An 18747-nucleotide genomic window follows, 5' to 3' on the forward strand; every position below is an offset into this window, starting at 1 on the left:
TTGTATTCAGTAGCGAGGCAGGTTCCTGGTGTACCTCTAGATTTGCTGTTTGGACTCGCTTTAATTTATCTCTTAATTTATGATCCAATAGAAGAAGATAAAACAACAAATTCATGAAGTCTACAGATGGTACTTAATTAAGAGATATTACTGATCTGAATAAAGACTGGTAAGTGTTCAACTGGCTTTAAAGTAGTTGGAAATGATTATAGAAAATAGTAAAAACAAAAAAAAAACAACAACAAAAATCAAACTTGTTTGTTAGGGAAATTGAGGAAATTTTAGAAATGGAAATATAGAGGAAGAACAAACATGGAACAGCAGCAACTTTGGTATTGGTCTAAAACTGGCAATGAAATAACCTTTTAATATGTGTGATTTTATACAACAATGGTATATATTTTAGAGTGTGCCCTGTGCATACTTTTGAAATAATCTCACAGACTTTATTTTAATGGGAAATTTATTTCAATGGAAAATCAATGGGAAGTCACTGGACTGGACTATCTTATCATGGAAGTGACAAGTTCTAATTTATAAGTTTTTTACTTATAATTTTGGCATAATTTTAGACGTGCAGAAAAGTTGTACAAATGATTCAAAGAATACCTGTAGACCTTCCCCCAACCCAGATTCCTCAAATGTTAACATTTTGTCACATTTGCTTTATCATTTTTTCTCTCTGTATCTTTATCTATATCTGTATTTACTTCTTTTTCTAAACCATTTGAGAGTAAACGACAGATATTATTCCCTTTTACCCTTAAATACTTCAATGGTCACTTACTAAAAGCAAAGACATTCTCTTTTGGTACAAATATAAAAATTAAGAAATTTAATAATGTTACTGTACTATTAGCTAATCTACAGCTCTTACTCAAAACACCAATTTTCCTGATAATGTCCTTTATCAGAAAAAAAATCTGGGACCAAAAGTTGTATTCCCTTATCATGGCTCCTAGCGTCTTCTAATCTGGAGTGTCCATTAGTTTTTCCTTGTCTTTCATGATCTTGATATTTTTACTGTGCACAAGTCATTTATTTATAGAATGAACCTTGATTTGGATTTGTCAGATGGTTCTTATCATTAGATTCTTACTCTGTATTTTTTTCACTATCACAAGAATGATGTGTTTTTCACAATATGTGATATCCGAAGACTATGATGTTGAAAGGGCCATTTGATTATCCGGTTAATGTGGTCTCTGCAGTTTCTCCACCGTGAAGTCACTGTTTTCTACAGCAAAACTAATTTCAAGGTACCTTTTATAATTAGTCAGTGCTTATAGGGAGATATTTTGTGACCGTGTAATTATCCTGTTCCTCATTAAACTTTCACCCCCAGGTTTTAGCATCCATTGGGTACACATCACTGGTGGTGGAATCATTACTATGATGGTTGTCAAATGGTGATAGTCTGACGCAAGATGGTCTTTCATTTCCCCAAATGCTTGCAAGGATATTAGTCAGTTTGGAGTGTTGTGCTATAGTTTTCTTTTGCACTGTGGTTGTTTCTTTAGGAGAATTTTCATCAGTGGAGGTATTGTCACAGGGCCATAATTTACCCATTTTGTTCACTTTCCCTTTTACACCCACTATTCACAGAGTGCCCCCCATTCCTTTCTTTCCACAGAAGCAATGTCTTCCAAAGACCACCGCCTCGAATGGATTGCATTCATTGGTCCCTTTTTGTAGCTTCTGATCTTTCAGGACCCCTTTTATCTTGCGCATGTAATGGATTTTCTCTGTCTTGTGGTATTTGGGGACCATCTCTGGCCCGCAGCTAGCTGCCCTCTTTTCTCTCCTATGACGTTTTTCTTGTACTTCCTTTGTTTGCCACAAAAACATGCAGTGGAGTGTGAGATAGTGCACTGGGCGGGGGTATTTTTCTACCTTTGTGTAGTTTGACATTTGTGCATTATCTGTCTTCTAGTTATGATGTAGGTATGGCTTTTTACTTAAATTAGCAAAGCCTCGGGTTTTAGATCTTTGGGATCGAGGTGGGGAAAATCTCATAAAGTATGGGGGGGCATCTTGTTAAGTGAATGGGTGGTTTTATATTCTCATATCATATACCTTGGATTTCCATGCTTCTGCATCCTTCCCAATTTAAATCTCACAGTAAACTTCCAGAGCACATTGGTTGAAGATGTGAGCACTAGAGTTAGAATTCTCAAGTTCACATTCTGACACCAACACTTATATGGTATTTAACTACTTGAGCCTGCTTCTTTGCATGTAAATGAAGTCTGATTGCACCTAACTCATAGGGTTGTTGTCAGGATACTTGAGAAAACCCACATAAAACTCCTTGATATTGCCCTAAACTATCATTAGCACTTTCTAATATTTAAAAAAAAACATAAATAATTAAATTATTTTACTTAAAGAAGATTGATTAATGAGTTCTTCTCGTGAACATGTTTGCTCCTCTCTCTGTCCTCTCAGTGTTTTGCCACTGACCTGAATGAGACATGAATTCATATTTATTAACTTTTCAGGTTGACCCAGAGTCGGAAGTTAAATAGTGATGACAAATTAGATGACAAATTCCTGTCCAAGTTGTTCTCTCCTTCTTGAATATATTTCATAGGATTTAGTTTTTCCTTCCATAGTATCACTTATCATAGTCTGCCTTGGCTGAACTTTTATTTATATGTCTTCATCCTTCACTAACTTGTGAGGTGTTCAGTAGAAAACTTCTTAATTTATTCCGTTTGGGAACACAGACAATGAATCAGTATTTTTCAGAGAATTGCAATAGAGTGGGGTGACCAAGATGATGGGGTCTTATGGAAGAAAAGAAACTGAACTGAGATAGAAACAAAATTAATATCTAATATTTCATGCCCGCCTGAAACTGATGTCTGTAACTTGCGTTAGGCTGTTTCAGCTTGTGTGTAGGATGGATTGGAGGGAACAGGAGAGGAAGATTCCAGCTCAGAGGCCATCAGGGCTGCAGTCACAGAGATGCAGAGAATTAGATAAACTTGAGATGTCATTTGGACCAACGGAAGCCAGTGTAAGGTTGGATTTTGTTTTCTCAGTTACAAGTATATTGATGGTTGGGTTATGAAAAATGGTGAAAACTGTAGAGTTAAGACCTCATGGAAATATTGACAGTCTTGCCGTGAAGGAAAATAAAGCCTCTGTGGATTCACCAGGTTTTCTGTGTTAGTTAACATAATTAAACCCATGGAGGAAAGAATAATATGACTCCTTTCTTATTCAACACCCCTTAACCCCAGTTTCCTCTCTTCCCTCCTACTTCTTGGGTGGCTTATTAGCAAGCCAAGCTCAACAGAGTACTGATAGGAAAAATAGTAACGTAAATGATGGCTGGATGCATCCATTATTCTTCCAGTGAGCCAAGCACTTGACTATAGGCTAGCTGTGAGCTGACCAAAGGATACTATTGCTCTTGACAAGAATTACTGAGTTGATGATAAAACATTTGTAACCTGTTCATCAATAATGGAGTTAGCAGAGTTATGACGGAAATATGATTTTACTTAATTTGCAATTTCTAGAAATAGTATATGTGCTTCACCTGCATGACAAAAATGGGGCCCACCATGATATTCTATGGAGAGGAATGTGCTGGAGAAAATCTTGTCCAGTCTGCTGGAAAAACAGATGTTCGTTAACAGGCTGACCACAGACTCTAGACCTGATGCCAGCAGAGACCTGCATAGGCCAACTCGAGTTCCCTTCCTGGCTCTGTTCTGTGTGTGTTCAAAGGCTCCCACAAAGTTCAGGGAACTTTTTTTTTTAACCATCTCTAACAAAACACACCGATTCCTTGTTTTTGTTTGAGTTTTTTGTTTGTTTAAGCAATTCCTTATTTTGAATCTAGATAAGAAATAAAAGATCCCTTTGGGCACACCTAAGAGCTACAAAGCACCGAAGAGTCTATGCAGAGTCATGAAAACGTTCTGCTCACGTACAGAGATTTCAGTGCTAATCCCAGGTCAGAGGAGCCACTGGTCACCTTTTTAAGAAATGGTGACATTTTGATTATTGATACAGGGTCTTTCTAGGTCTTAGCTTCTTGAGATCAAGATAGGGGCCTCCTGAATAGAGCCTTTCAATTTCTAGGGTTTAAACGATCTTTATGAAATCAAGGATCTTTGGAAATGAAGTGCAGTCAGCTTAGTTTGTATTAATTGAATTGTATCTCAAGTGATACTTGTCTGCAATCTTTAACAAATACTAAACAACAAATTCTGTTCGTTTCCTAGAAACATACAGCGGAAGGACCTGTAGAGGTCATTTTCTTCATCTCTTGGCTTCCGAGCACACTTGGTCTTACCTTCCCAAAGGTAAGAGTTTCTGCGAGAGTTTCTCTCAAGTGTACCTGCAAATAGCGGGGGAGGAAGCTAGGGCCAAGGGCAGCCTTTCCTCCTTAATATGTGTCAGAAATCACGGCAACGTTCAGGAGTCACTTCTGTCCCCAGTGTTCTAACACCTTTTATTCCATGTTATGCAACCTGCACGGGAGACCCGGGCCCTCACCAGCAGGTGGGTGACCGCTCGGCGCCCCCCCAGGTACCTGCAATTCACCTGCTCTTCTCGGTGACCTTTGGTGAGGCCTCATTTGCTGTTGCTGCTCCTTGGCCACGCCTTACCTTGGTCACGAAGAGAGGAGTGTGGTTAGTCCAGAGGCAAAGGTGTGGCGGCCAGTGTGCGCGCGACAAGACCAGAGAAACAACTGTGAAAGTGGCATGAGATGCACGTGCTGAGCCCTCCTCCAGGGCTGACGCCATCGCTCCACGGACCCCCTAAAGAGCTTCAGACACAGCGGAGGGAAAGGGTGATGCTGATGGGGGCTCCACGGGGCAGCCGCGACTGCTCCTTGGTGACGCCTCCCAAAGACCCCATGGTTCCCAGGCCTGTGTCCCTTGTCCCTTTGTGTCCTTTCTCTGTTCCTGGGGGAGCACATCTACCCCTAGACTCTGGGAGTGTTGTGAAGGTGGCCGAGGTGCTGGAAAAGCAGCGGCGATGCTGACCGAAGTTTGCCGTGGGACCCCCAAGTGGATACGGCATCCCGAGAGCTTTCCTTGTGAAAGCAGGTTACGTCTCACAGATCAATAGCTTCTTCTTCGGTGAAACTTCCTGAAGATGACCGAGTTACGGGGAGGGGAAAGAGCTTTATGAGACCCGCCCCAGGTCCGCTCGTGCAGGCCTCTCCCCACCGCAGCCCGGGATGCTGTAGGAGTCCTCCTCCTCATCTTCTCTCGCTGTTTCTGCCACGGTGCTGGCTGCCAGGGGAAGCCTTGCCAGCTGTCAGCAGAGCAGGCGGGATGGAGAGGCCCGTCCTGCATCCTGCATCTTGCCGCCGGGGTCCAGCTGATGGCTGCAGGACCAGAAGCCGTCAGTCACCTGTCAGCGCGGTTTCTTGCATGGCAGCATGATGGCCCGGCCCGGCCGCTGGCCTTGGCTGCAGCCGGCTCGGATGCTCTGCCATCATCGCTCACCACTATCAGCCACGGGCAGCCTGCTGCTGGGAACCAGGCTCTCAGAGCTGCTTGGTCCCAGGTGCCAGGGGCTAGAGGGACGCGGGTGCGCTTGGCAGCCGGGCAACTTAGGATGGCTGGCGGCACCCAGAGCCAAGATGGGCGCCCACTGGTTTCCCTGCGAAATTCTCAGCCCACCTGTAGATCAGTAGCAGGCTGGGGGGTGATGGATGGGGGAGGGAGAGAAGGAGGAGGGAGAAGGGAAGAAGGTGGGGAGGGGAGGAAGAAAAAGAAAAAACACGTTTTAAATTTATTATTAGATTCTCACTTTTCTAATGCTGCTAAGTCATTTTGACCAAGGAAATTTTGTGTGCCTAAAGACCCAGAACCACATGCTCTGGGGACAAATTTCGTGAAAGGATTTCCCTGTGGGCACCACTCTAACAGCAGCGGGATGACAAGGAAGAGCTGGGGGCACCCTCCTTCCTCTTCCACATCTCCAGCTGCTGGAGGCTGGACCTTCAGGATGAACGGGACCCCTGCCTCCGCCACATCTCACGTGGCTGTGAGTCGAGATGTTGGACTCAACCAGCAAGTTCTCTCAGCAGGTCATCTTGATCTCTTACCACCTCAAAAACCCTTGCCTGTGTCTGCCACCCCTCTGCCTGGGAAGCAGCTGTGTCTCCCTGCTCTTTCTATGTCCTCTGGTTCAGGGCTTCCATGCCCGGTATCTAGGAGGCGCTCAGTGGATGATTTTGGAACCAAAGTGAACTGAAATTGCAGGTATGGGGGAATATTTAAACCCTAAGCAAATATGCAGACACATTGCAGACCAGATCTCATCCCCGATACATGACTCTGTCAAAGCTCCAGTTCCTTAGCCTGACATCCGCGTGGTAAGACGCTTGTCAACATTTCCCATCTCGCTCTGCAGACAGAATCTTCTCAATACCCCTTTGAACTCTGACTTTGAACAACAGTTCATTACCAATGTGTCAGTCTGCCTGTTTGCCAAAAGATTAGGGGATGAGAAAGTGAAGTTTCTAATTGATGTACTGAAACAGAAATACAGATCTGTGTGGCGGTACCCGGTCTCCCAAGAGAGCAGCTCATTGGGCTGGGTTTCCTCTGCTCTCGTCCTACATGGAAACATTGAAAAACTCCACTGAAGCATCACCTTCAAGATGGTTTGCCCAAATCTGGGGGCAGAACTGCATCCAGGAAACGGAGAAATATAGTCTGTGTTACCAACTGGAGAGACCCTGCCCGTCCTTTTGGAAACGCCCATTAGGAATAGGTTATGCCAAACTTTGTGCCAAAGAGAAACTTGAAAAAAGCCAGGGCTGTAAAATGTTGGCTTGGAGGCAAAAAGAAGTAAGTTAAAGGAAGATATCATACGCTATTGATGACTTGACGCTTTACACCTTTACGAAGACTCATCATGTCCTTGGAGTTTAGGCTGCACAAAGACTACATCTTGCGTCTTTCTTTCTTTGTACTTTTGGTGCAGGAGCAGCACAGCCTGTGTGTGAACAGAGGCGAGAGTGTGTGTGCATAGGTCACAGGCGTGCCGGGGTGCAGACCCTGCTTTCTGACTGCCTTGGACCTTCAGGCATAAGCAGACATTTCCATAGTCTGAGATCAATGAGTTTTCCCAGGAAATGGAGCTTCACCAGGAATGAAGACCAAGGGGCTTAATCTGATCACTCCTTTGAAAAAGTGCTTTATTATTTTTGTTACTTTTTCTTTTCTTCATCTCAGAGCTGTGTACCTTCTGTCTTACAAGATACGCTTTGCCTGAGGGAGCTTTGTGAACCGACAAAGGGCAGGGGTACACCTCGGGGTATGGGCTTGGTGGTTCTGTACGACAGTATCCTTCCAGTGAACCCAGCCTGCTTGTTGTGAAAGTGTGGTTTCAAATTCTTCCCTTGAAACGTGGATTAAGCAGTGTTGCTAATACGTGTTTGTCCCTGTGCTGTCAAACTTTTCACAGATTCTAGAGTCTTGGACAGCTTAATAGCCGGGTCCTCGGACAGTGTTATTGCAGCTGTGTCGCCCTGCCTTTAAGGCACCATTTAGATTTATTTGAGCAATAGGGGTAGAATGATACCTGGTTAAGGACAGCACATGGTTATGTATATATCATCACGACTCACTGACATCCAAAGTGACCAGATGAAATGGACAGAATTTGCTCTCCAAGGAGCCATTGGCCTCAGGGCAACTCAGCTTCTGCCCGTTTCCCCAGCACACAGCTTGAGGAGCACGTGAGGGCCCTTCTGGTGTAGAAACTGGGCAGCCTGGGGTTGTTGCAGGGATGGATTTATTTTTCTTTCTTTTTTTTAAAATACAGACCTAACAGCTCTTTAAACACATCACCTCTAGAATATTGTTGGTTGATCTGTATATGTTTCTCTAAGACACTCCCTCACTTTCATTCTCTAACTTTCGGGAGCTGAGTATAATAAATAGATAATTAAACATCCTTTGTATCAATTTATGGCACAAGAAGATTGGACTATCTTCGATACAACATTTCCCAACAGTTTAATCCAACTCTGTTAGAAACTGCATTTTGATGAAATAATTTTAGGAGATTATCATCTGCTTCTATTTCCATGAAGAAAGGGAGTGGACTTAGCCATGTAGGACTGTGCTAGGTCTTCTAGGTGGTCCACTGAGACCACACGCCAGGCCGTCTTTTTCTTTCCCTGTTGGCATCTCAGGACTTTTCCCAACATAGTTGTTTAAGAATTGCTTACTGATTGCATGAAAGAAGAGATGGATGAATAAATACTTGTATGAGAAAAATAAGAGTGCAGGCTGGGATAAAAGCCTGCGTGAGAAGGTTTTCTGGAGCCCTTTGTGTGACTGAAGGTTGATTTCAAATGACCACGTGAGCGTTTAATACATTTTAACATCTTGAGATTCTGCCCACAAATCAACATTATTTTGAATCTTCACCTACCTATTAATTCAAGTCTAGATTAATTCTTACTCAAGGATGTTTCTACTCATGTAGTATTTGAAAATGCTCCCAGCCCAGCCGGTGGGATCAGAAGAGAAATTGAGAATGCAGATATTTAAGCCTTCAGACTATCACATAAGGGACTATCGAGAATCAATCTTGCGGGGACTTGTCTGAATTTAGCTTTCCTATTTTAAGTCCTTTTACCAGGACATTTTTTTCCCTGAATCTTTGTTTATTTGTGCACTTTAATGACACATTTCTAACTGGGTACCGAAGGAAGGAGGGTCATTATTTCCTTTTTCCCAGTTTGTGTACCACTGATGTTCTTGAGCAGAGCTCTTGAGCTTTTTGGGGGTGCATTATGGACTGAGTGGATATGAGGCCGTTTGAAGAACAGTGGACATTGCCTCGCCACATGTGATGTTTAATGTATTTATCTTCATGTCTTTCCACCAGAGATAATTCATCTCAGTCTTTCACCCCAAAACATGTATTGAGCGCCTATGGCAAGCAAGGCTTGGAGTGTGTCACCACATCCCGAATTATATGGAAGCCCATGTGTTGACCACCCCCTATAACTACGCACTGGACATTTTCACAGAGATCTGAGTCACCCAAAAATTCAACCCATGGAAAGGCTGACTCCTTGTCTCTTCCTTCCTCATGGCCGGGCCTTACGACTTGCCCAGACCTCAAGTGTGTTGGATACATCCTTCTTTACCCATCGCCCTTGTTCAACACCTTGAATTAATCTTAGCATCTCCTTCTCTCTTTCTGCCAACAGGCAAATAACTTCAATTCACACTAATTCTTCTTTATCAGTGTCTCAAACATTAAATCCACCACCACTATCTGCAATCAGGCCCATAGTTACAGATTCTCAGTGCATTCCACATATCGTGGCCAGATTAATCTTCATTTAATGCCTTCATCATATCATGCCCTTATTTATTTATTTTTTTTATCATGCCCTTATTAAGTTTTCAAAGGCTCTCTCTTGCTTGTGAGATAACGTTCAAAGCTCTTTGCTTAGAATTCAAGGGTTACGTTTTGCCCTGACTTATACTGACTTCAGCCCATTACCTGAATTGACAGTGAGCTCTAATATTTTTTAAGCCCTGATGTCTAATAGTTAAAAAAAAAAGCTGGCTAAGTAAATGCTGCTGATAGCATTTCTGTTTCTACATCTTTGTTTTGGTGAAAATATTTTAGGGAGTCTTTTGGTTACATAAAGTTTCTGCTTTTTAAGTAAAGGAGTTTGAAAAAAATCAAGGAATTATACTGCTTGATATGATATTGTATTATGTTGTTTTTATGACGGATGGAGTTGTGTTTCTGCTGGTTCTTATCCTAGAGGCTGCACCAGTTCTTCCAAAGTCCAGAAGAATCGCAGAGGTCTAGGGGGATGGACAGTGTAGCCCGTGAGCACGATTCACAGAATACAGAAACACTGCAGTGGGTTCCCAGAGGCACCAGAAGAACAAGCCTAGAAAGTCTGCCTTACCTTGGTATCAGGTATGGTGATTTAATCATTGTTATTTATAACGTAAAAGGAAATATAAATCCCGGACGTGCAGGAGTCTGGGATGCACGGATTACATAACCTAGCTAATTTTTGCTCCCACGCACCCTCTACTGTAGCCAGAGTATCTATGCCCTTATTTTTTTTTTTTTTTCGATTATGCATTTTGTATTAGTCATCAACATTGTAACATATTTTGTCTTTCATATTGTTAGATAGTTTTAATAATTATTCTGTAGAACATATTTCAATAAGTTCATGTATTGTAAGTTATTTAACCTGTTTCCTATAGCTAGACATTTAAAAAAAGCTTCTAAAGTTTTCCTACTATTAAATAATAATTTTTTTCTGCATTTAAAGCTTTTTTTTTTTTTTCCACACACACACACTGTATTTTATTTTTACAAGAGATAAATAGACTGTCACCAAGCATTGTACATGGATGACCACAACAAAAGCAACAATGATTGCAATTACCAAACATGAAACACACTCATACTATGTCATAATATTGACATTCAGTCCAGTAATCCTCCACTGTAACAGCTCCTTTACTTTGCAGTGAAAATTGATTTGTATATTCTTTTCCTCTGAGTCCTTGTGGGATTTTTTTTTTTTAATTCAGACAGAAAGTCACAAAAATTATACTCGTCCTCATCAGTTCACTCAGTCCCATGTAATTAATTGTTGTTTTTCATCTTGATCTTTTGTTAGCACTTTTATGAGTTCATCAGTTTTTCATCAGAGTTCTGAAAATGCTTATTCATTCAGTTCAGCAGTATAGTCAGTTACCAGAAACCTGTACTTGTCAGAGTCTTTTCCATGAATTTCTTGTAGATGAAACCCTTTTATAGGAACATATTTGCAAAATCATCAGAGTACACCCAGAACTGTCTGTAAATGACAAAAGACTTAAAAATGACCACGGTAAAAGATTTGATGAAAGTTCATAATAATGCAGTTGACAAGAAAATTAGTTATTTCTGAGATATGCATTTTAAAGTAATAACTAGGATTGTTACTTATAACATTATACCAGAACATGTAAGATTTTTAGAAATTTCATGTAATGTCTGAAACATTTATATTAACATATTTCCATACATATTTCCATACAAATACAAGATTTTTAGAAATTTCATGTAACATCTGAAACATTTATATTAACATATTTCCATACAAATAACCCACTGAAAGTTTAGTATTAGTTGTTTTGTTTGCTTTTTTATACTGCAGGTTCTCATTAGGCATCGCTTTTATACACATCAGTGTATACATGCCAATCCCAATCGCCCAATTCAGCTCACCACCATCCCCACCTCACCGCAGTTTTCCCCCCTTGGTGTCCATATGTCCATTCTCTACATCTGTGTCTCAACTTCTGCCCTGCAAACTGGCTCATCTGTACCATTTTTCTAGGTTCCACATACATGCATTAATATACGATATTTGTTTTTCTCTTTCTGACTTACTTCACTCTGTATGACAGTCTCTAGATCCATCCACGTCTCAACAAATGACTCAATTTCGTTCCTTTTTATGGCTGAGTAATATTCCATTGTATATATGTACCACATCTTCTTTATCCATTCGTCTGTTGATGGGCATTTAGGTTGCTTCCATGACCTGGCTATTGTAAATAGTGCTGCAATGAACATTCGGGTGCATGTGTCTTTTTGAATTACGGTTTTCTCTGGGTATATGCCCAGTAGTGGGATATGCCCTTATTTTTGAACATGCCTAAAAGATGTTAGATTTTCTGACCTGGACGACTTTTCCTCTCCTCTCTACACAATTTTCCCATTTTCAAGGCTAACCTAGGTCCCAGCTCCTCCCTGAAGCAGGCCTGATATTGCCATAGGCTCTGAGGCAACACCCTGCAAGCAGGATGGCCAATCCTTGCTGGGGTCATGGAAAGAAGAGTGCATCTGGACCCGCTCAGTAGGCTGAAAGCTTTTCATTTAGGGAAGCAGTTCTTCTGTTGAATTGTTAACTTAGTACAAATGTCTCAGAGTGGGATTACCAGGTCAGAGTGTGCATACTGTCGTAGCTCTGGACCATCATTTGGAGGATTAGTGATTTGGAATGGAGTTTGACATGGTTGAATGATCTAAGATTTTGTACACTGAAGTTCATTCTCATGATTTATATTTTCTTGATACTCACCCCAAATACTTATCAATTTTATTAACACTGCAGCAATCATTATTACTATTTAGTCCATTCCTGCCTGTGGCGGGCTCACCCTGAGGTGATGCCCAAGGTGGCATGCTCTTGTACAATGCCAATCTGGAGTGTGGTGATAGCTGTGACTTGGTTCCAGCCAAGACAGTATGGCTGAGCTGATGGGATGTCATTCCCTTGACTAGATTCCGTCGTACCAGGCTCTATCTGAGCAGGTGGGACAGAGGGATTTTCCTGCTGGCTTTGGCGGTGTGAGCTGCATGTTGTGAGGGGTCGTGACTGCAATCTCCTCCTGGCAACTTGGGCTGGAGGGTACAGGATGCCCACTCCATGGTTAGAGGTGGGTCCCAGCTGGTGCCTCTCTTCTCCTCCATGTGGTGTCTCATCCACCAGTAACCAGACGGCCTGCTTTGCCTGGAGTCTCTGGGGCGTGTTTTAAATGGTGAGAGTGGAAATTGTTCTGAACTGAGCTCTGAAACATCACTGCTGCTTACTGTATTCATCAGACCAAGTCAGAGAGCCAGCCTCTAACCTACGGGGCAGGGAGGTAGACCCCAAATCTTGCTGAGAACAGCGCCAACTATATGGCAAAGTCTGTGGACAGACACGGGGAGAGAGGTGTCACTGAGGCTGTAATTACAACAACCCGCCACAGCCAAGAGGAAGGCTCTGTAATTTTCCAATAACCGTGAGGATCTGAGTTGAGGTGTCTGCAAAAGAAATAATGGGAGAGAAAGGAATGAACTCAAGTTAGGGCAGAGAATTTGAATCCTGACTCCTTGTAGGGGGCAAAGCCTACAGTCAGAGATGATTCTCCTGCATTAAATTTTGGAGTCTGGGAGGGTTTGGTGATGTTATAAGAAACAGGGAAGGGCTTCCCTGGTGGCGCAGTGGTTGAGAATCTGCCTGCCAATGCAGGGGACACGGGTTCGAGCCCTGGTCTGGGAAGATCCCACATGCCGCGGAGCAACTGGACCCGTGAGCCACAATTACTGAGCCTGTGCGTCTGGAGCTTGTGCTCCGCAACAAGAGAGGCCGCGATAGTGAGAGGCCCGCGCACCGCGATGAAGAGTGGCCCCCGCTCGCCACAACTAGAGAAAGCCCTCACACAGAAATGAAGACCCAACACACCCAAAAATAAATAAATAAATTAAAAAAAAAAAAAAAGAAACAGGGAAATTAGAACAACAGGTTTGCAGGGCATGTGGTGAATGTGCTCTAAGGCCTGTGAGTTTATGCTGCTTTAGGATGTCCTGGGGAAATATGTAATAATTATTTGAAAATAATAAGTCAAATATGGAGTGAAAGTTCAGAGTTAGAAGATAAAATTTGAATCTAACTGCGAAATCAGAGAAAGAAGTTGGTTTAGGAAAGAACCCTACATATGAGGGGCAGAAAAAAGACAAGCTACAAAAAAAAAATAAACCCCAAAACCAAAAGGGCTCCAGATCTCATTCCTCCAAAGAAGAAATACAGGTTGTCAGCAAGGACATGTATAGATGCTCAACATTATTAGTCATTAGAGAAATGCAAATCACAGCCACAATGAAATTCTACGTCATACTCACAAGGGTGACAACAATAATAAACAGCAATAACAAGTATTGGCCAGGATGTGGAAAATTTGGAATCCTTATGCTTTGCTGGTGGGAATGAAAGATGGTGCAGCCACTGTGGAAATCCATTTGATGAATCCTCAACAAGTTAAGCACGGAAGTACCATATGACCAGCAATTCCACTCCTAGGTATATATTCTAAGGATTGCACACAGGGACTCAAACAGACAAACACATGTGCGTGGTCATAGCAGCACTGTCCCAACTAGCCAAACAGTGGCATGGTCGTCAACAAGTGGATAACCCAAATATCCTTCAGCAACAGATGACAGCTGAACAAAATGTGCTTTCCCCATACAGTGGAATATTATTCAGCCATAGGAAGAACTGAACCGCTGAGACAAGCTGCAGCGCGGATGAACCTTGAGAACATAATTCTAAGTGAAAGAAGCCAGACGTAAAAAGTCACGTATGATTCTATTTATATGAAATACCCAGAACGGATAAATTCATAGAGACAGAAAGGAGATTAATGGTTTTGGGGGGCTTGGGAGAGGAGGAGTTGGGGAATAACTCCTTTTTCCAAATGAGGGCCCTTTTCCACATTTATCTGTCTGGGGGTGAGGACGTGGACGTATCTCTTTGGGGGCCGCCATTCAAGCCACTGCAGGTGGTAATTGAGTTTCAAACAATGCTCAGTGGGCTCCTGGCCATCCTTCCATCTGGGACTTGCTGGCCTACAGAGGCCAACAGCCCTGCAGAGAGGAAGCTGGCCCCTTCAGGCTGTGGGAAACCCACCCTCTGATGACTTATCGGGAAATGAGGCCGTTTCCAAACAGTTTCATCAGTGTCAGTTTCCGAAACCGCATTTGGTTTTAGCAGTTCCCTGTGCTTTATAAATGTTAAACTCCTGGATTTACAACCGAGTAATAACTCTGTGGAGTGTCTCAGGGACCTGCACAGGATATGAACCAGGTCCAGTGACAGCAAGAAGCTTTGTGATCATCGCTCCGGGCCCTGCCATGATGCTGCCTCCCTCGTGAGAGCTCTCTGACAGCCAGAGGGCAAGGGTCCTGGCGGGAGGGGGTGGGGGGGAGGAGGGACAACTTCCGGGAGAGATGGCCTTAAAGAGTAAAGCCTCCGGACAAGGGGCTCACCTCCATGCACACACCTACACTCGCGCGTGTGTGTGTGTGTGTTCTGTGTAGGTGGACCAGAGGTCAATTCTAAGGCCACCTGCAAAATAGGTTAGGTGTGCGTCTCATCACCTTCCATCCCACCTTCCTGATGATCTTTTGTTTTCTTTGGCTACATCCCATTTTCTAGAACCTGGTGTCATCAACCCTCCAACTCTGAATGCTCCCCCTTATTCTTTCTTGTTAAAATCCCTTCTCCTACATCCCCTTCTCCAGGGTCCCTTCGATTTGACCAGAAGAGGGGGGATGGTAGACAGATCAGACAAAGCAGCCCTCGGTGTTGTGTTGTCTCCACCCACATATCCTTCCAAGTCCGAAGATGTCCTGAAATTAATTAAAGATGGAGGGGGTCGGGGAGGAAATGACTTTGGCCACGAGTATATTTCAGCTGCCCTTCAATGTCAACAGAGCCCCTGCCGTGCTGGCTGGGGAGCCCCCGTAGCCAGCAGGCACCTGTTTTCCTTGGTAACTGCCTCCCGCCCTGTCGTACTGCTCTCCACATCCCAGTCTTCCTCGCCTTGGAGCTCAGGAAGCCACTCTGTCCCACCAGACGGTTTCGCTCCCTCTCCGGGTGTGATTTAGCATCCTGGCTGTGATTTAATGCTAACGCCACCCGCGTCAGATGGGGCCATCCCGGAAATGAATGAGGAATTCGGAGAACAGCTCCAAGATTTCCCCGGGCGGCACCAAGATGAGTGGATTGGCTAGAAGCCGAGGGCCCCGCTTTGTGTCATTTGGGGAAGAATATCTCCTGACACTCCCCGTGAGCCCCCCAAAAGTCTAGGCCCTCTCAGAAGTACTGTGAAATATCTCAGTGATCACCGTGACTACTGGCTGCAGGATTGGAGAAGAGGGAATGTTATTTATGTATTTCTGCAGAGCCCATGCATGGTTGCAATTATGAGATAATCTCTGAAAAGTGGACTTGCAGGGTAGAAATTAAACAGCGACAAACAGCTGTTCAAGAAAAATTGACTCCTGGTTGGATTTCTTTTTCTTTTAATATGGATGCTGTTGGGACCGACCCAGCTTCTCCTTGTTATTAAGTTCTCTCTCATGTGACTGCCTTACTGGGTGGTGGGGCGGGGAATGGATGAACACCATTAACGTGAACTCCCACTGCATCATGTCAACGTGTGCTTGGTACCTGCCCAGGGTGGGCTTGCCTGGGGAAAATATTTCATTTACATGCTGGTGTTTAAAAAGGTAGCAATTCTGAGTGATGGAAACATGTGCTGGCTGCTTCTTACAGCCCCGGTATAATGTCCAGTAGATTGTGCTTTTGGGAATGAGTCAGGAGCTGGAGGACTAACAAAATGCTTGAACACATGATCCGATGTTTAGGGTACACTATCTCATTTTTAATAGAACTTGTCCAGGAAAGTATTCCAAACAAGTTTCAATCGGCTGGCCTCCTTCTTGCAGCTGCGGGGATTCATATTCCAAACAGGTCTATAATTTAGGTCTCCAGTGCAATTTTGCTAACTTCCCCGCTCCACCCCATCCCCTGGTCCCCTCTCAGCCGTATTCCATCACACGCTCTCCTGTTTCCCTCCTCCACCGTCTCCTAGCCACACGCCCTTCAATTACTCCTCCTGTCTGAATGGAATGCTAGGAAGGATTTCTCAGTATTGCTGGTGGAGTCACGTTCTGGCTCCTGTTTAGCTTAAGCATTCTTAGGCGAAGTGGAGCTGGGCATGTGTATCTTTCCTGAAGCCACGTAAGAACTTAAGATGTCTTCAAATGTTTCTTGGGATGGCTTTATTTATTTATTTTTATGAGCTTGTCAGGAGGAGAGGAGGCTCTTAAAGACTGTGGGAATTTCCAGCTTTGCAGATGGCAGATCTTTTCCGCGGCTAACGTCATGATAATAATAATGAGATCGCTGATACTAATAATGACAGCCTTTTGATGTTGGAAAAGGCATCAAAATAAAGATAAACAAGGAATGGGGAATGAAAACAGGGTGACTATCAGGGACCAGGCTCTGAGAACTCCCTGATAAAATGGAGCAATTTACAAAACATTTATGGGGGCTTTTAAGAACTGTGAATTTGTCAAGTGTTATGAAGCAGCAAGCAGCAGGCAATAGAGAGAATGTCTTTAGAAAAAAAGGGCCCTGATGCTTGCCAAAAATCTGTGCAGGAGTTATTCCTAATGCTTTTCCCCCCTCAGCAATATGAATGCAGATTTGGAAGCTTTTCTCTTTCGGAGTGAGCAGGGTAATTTAACGAGGTGTTTAGAATTATCAAATGTCTTTGAAATCTCCAAATATTCTATTCCTGAAAATAGCACATGAAATGGCCCAGGTATTATTCTTTTCTCCTCCCCCAGGCACTGTCCCTGCAGTGCTATTATCTTGGGCTGTGATTTACTTCAGCTCTCCCAAACAGACAACTGTCTGAACGATGCAGAGATGCGGCCAGCACCCTACCGGTCCTCACGTCTCTGAAACCGATGGGCAGCCATCATTCACCCGAGTTACTCCTGATGAAGAAAATGTATGCAATTCGGAATGTGTAACCCAGTTGCGGTAAACTAAATAGCACAGGGAACTAGCCACCCAGCAGCCAGAGAGAACCACGTTTGCAGTTTTTCTGAGATTTGTCAGAATAAGGATGACTCCATCCAGGGGAGGTAATGGATGTGAAAATGGGAAATGGAGCCGTGAGAATGGAAGGCTGCATTATTGCCTTTATTTCCATGCCTGTGGGTTTTACTCTGTAATTCAAGAAGATGTTCATGGGGAAGGTGTATGCTGAACATTCTTCAGCCCAGGGCCACCATTTTGCACATTTCCAAGGGCTGCCTTTTGCATCAGGGTGCCCTTGAACTGTGCCCCCTGGGGTGCTGGCCTGGCACTGCCACATCCGAGTGGCCCTGCTGCAGATCCACTCTGAATCAAAGTCGTTAGAGACCTGCAAAAACCTGCTCCCGTTAGACTTTCAACATGCACTTTTCATGTGGTTGGTGTTGTGTGTCCACTGCACCCACGTCTTGGGCTGTGGTTTGTAATATGACACTGAGACACCGAGTGACCTACAAGGGCTGCTACCTGGGACCACAGGTAATCCTGCTCTTCTCTTCTTATATAAATGGTGGCTTCATCAGAGAGAAACAGTCTAAGGTCTGTGCTGCTCTTTTATGACAAGTTCGTTATTGTCGTTTTGTCACCGTATTGTATGAGAAAATGTCAATTGGGAAAAAGCTCTGTAGCTATTTCAAAGTTCTTTCAAGGGGTCTCCCTTACATTGATTCTTAATCCCTCAACACCTATAAGGTCATTTCTCATTATTAAAAATGCCCCAGCCCACTTCCTGCCTGGACGTGGCAGCTTAAGGCCCCCAGGGCTCGGTGGTCACCTAGTCCTGCCCTATCATCTTGTCCAGGGTATCAACTATTAATTCCTGACAGGTCTCTAACTTAGCTCAAGGCTGACCTGGTGTCTCTGGATTACATCACACTGTGTCAAAACTTTAGGGTCAATTTTTGATTGAAGAAATAATTGTTTAGGTGTTGATCCTCAAGGAGGATATTTTAATTTAACTGAGACCTTCAGAAACTTTACAGAGTGGTCCTCCAACCTGGCTCAGGTCAGGACCTCCAATGTGCAGGCTCAGATTTTTCAGGGTCCCAGAGTTCAAGGACGCTGACACAGGTGAACACATCTCACCGGAGACGGACGGAGGAGACCAGCCAGCCAGTGCATTAATTTACAGTGAGTAATAGAACTGTCAGGTAGACCAGATGTTCGCTTCATCCTGACCGACACATTCTCTCCCCGTAGGCAGGCTACTTGGGAAGTCAAACAATCAGAAGGGTACCTGGGGAATGGGCTGTCAGAGCAAGAGCACCGAGTTT

The 18747-nt window shown here is 43.6% G+C and overlaps 1 long non-coding RNA gene across 1 annotated transcript in view; it reads left to right on the forward strand.

The window, feature by feature from the left end:
* LOC309639750 overlaps nucleotides 1-18747 on the forward strand; it is a 188957-nt gene that overhangs the window by 85005 nt on the left and 85205 nt on the right. The window contains exons 4-5 of the long non-coding RNA XR_014251835.1: nucleotides 4242-4322; nucleotides 9782-9942. This is a non-coding gene — a long non-coding RNA (uncharacterized lncRNA). The remainder of the gene's footprint in view (nucleotides 1-4241; nucleotides 4323-9781; nucleotides 9943-18747) is intronic.

The sequence above is a fragment of the Balaenoptera physalus genome, assembly GCF_965194825.1.
Source record: "Balaenoptera physalus genome assembly, chromosome: 12".
Taxonomy (NCBI): Eukaryota; Metazoa; Chordata; class Mammalia; order Artiodactyla; family Balaenopteridae; genus Balaenoptera; species Balaenoptera physalus.